This window comes from Pteronotus mesoamericanus, unplaced genomic scaffold (assembly GCF_021234165.1).
Source record: "Pteronotus mesoamericanus isolate MK-2021 breed Mesoamerican mustached bat unplaced genomic scaffold, CSHL_Meso_final contig_180, whole genome shotgun sequence".
Classification (NCBI taxonomy): domain Eukaryota; kingdom Metazoa; phylum Chordata; class Mammalia; order Chiroptera; family Mormoopidae; genus Pteronotus; species Pteronotus mesoamericanus.
In genome coordinates, this window is record NW_026555076.1 from 5,250,761 (window position 1) to 5,251,780 (window position 1,020).

General features: G+C 36.8%; 1 pseudogene; it reads left to right on the plus strand.

The window, feature by feature from the left end:
- The first annotated feature begins 251 nt into the window (after positions 1-251).
- Positions 252-737, plus strand: LOC129065484 (60S ribosomal protein L21-like; annotated as a pseudogene).
- Positions 738-1,020: the final 283 nt, after the last annotated feature.

Sequence of the window (1,020 nt, forward strand, 5' to 3'; positions counted from 1 at the left end):
TAATATTAAGTGGATAATAATTCTCAATTACATCAGTCAAACCATATAGTCAAATCTATAGGCAATGACCACCTTTAATTTTCTTATGCAAGCAAGAAGATTGGTTTTCATTTTGACATCTTTGCTTGGTCTATCTACTCTAAAATGGGACATCTCTATTACTACATTTCCATGTACTTCCCCTCAAAATTACAGTGGAACAATAGGTGCCATTTTCAATAGGAACTGCCCTCTTCTGGTAATTCGCCTGAATGACTAACACAACAGGAAAAAGGCAAGGCGCCCGCTATTTGTTCTCTAGGCCTTCTAGAAAACACAAAGTTGTTCCTTTGGCCACACAGATGAGAGTCTATAAGAAAGGTGATGTTATAGACATCAAAGAAATTGGTACCTTTCAAAAAGGAGTACCCCACAAATTTACCATAGCAAAACTGGTAAAGTCTATAGTGTTACCCACTATGCTGTTGACATGTTATAAACAAACAAATTAAGGGCAATGTTTTCCTTGCCAAGAGAATTAACGTAGCTATTGACTACAAACACTCTAAGAGCTGCATTAGCTTCCTGAAACTTGTAAAGGAAAATGATCAGAAAAGAAGAAAGATGAGGAAAAAGTACTGTACCTAGTAGGTTCAGCTGAACCCTTGGCCTGCCCCACCCAGAGAAGCACACTTTGTGAGAACCAGTGGAATTATCCTGAGCTGCTAGAACATATTTCTTATGAATCCATGGCATAATAGGTATTCAAACAAACCAACCAACCTCTGGATTGTAGCAGTAAGGCCTTTTGCTTTTTTTTTTCTTTTCTTAATTGAATATAAATTTGATGTCCTCTTCCCCCAAGACATATTTAAAGCAAACCTTAATTATGCCCTAACTCATCGGGTGATGTCTTTACTATTAGAATTTAGTGTTTTTCCTACAGAAAAAGAAGAAGTTTGAGCTAATCTCTGGTCTCTACAGAACAATATGATTTAAACATTCTGCTGTATTTCTACTAAATGAGCCACCATGAGCAGA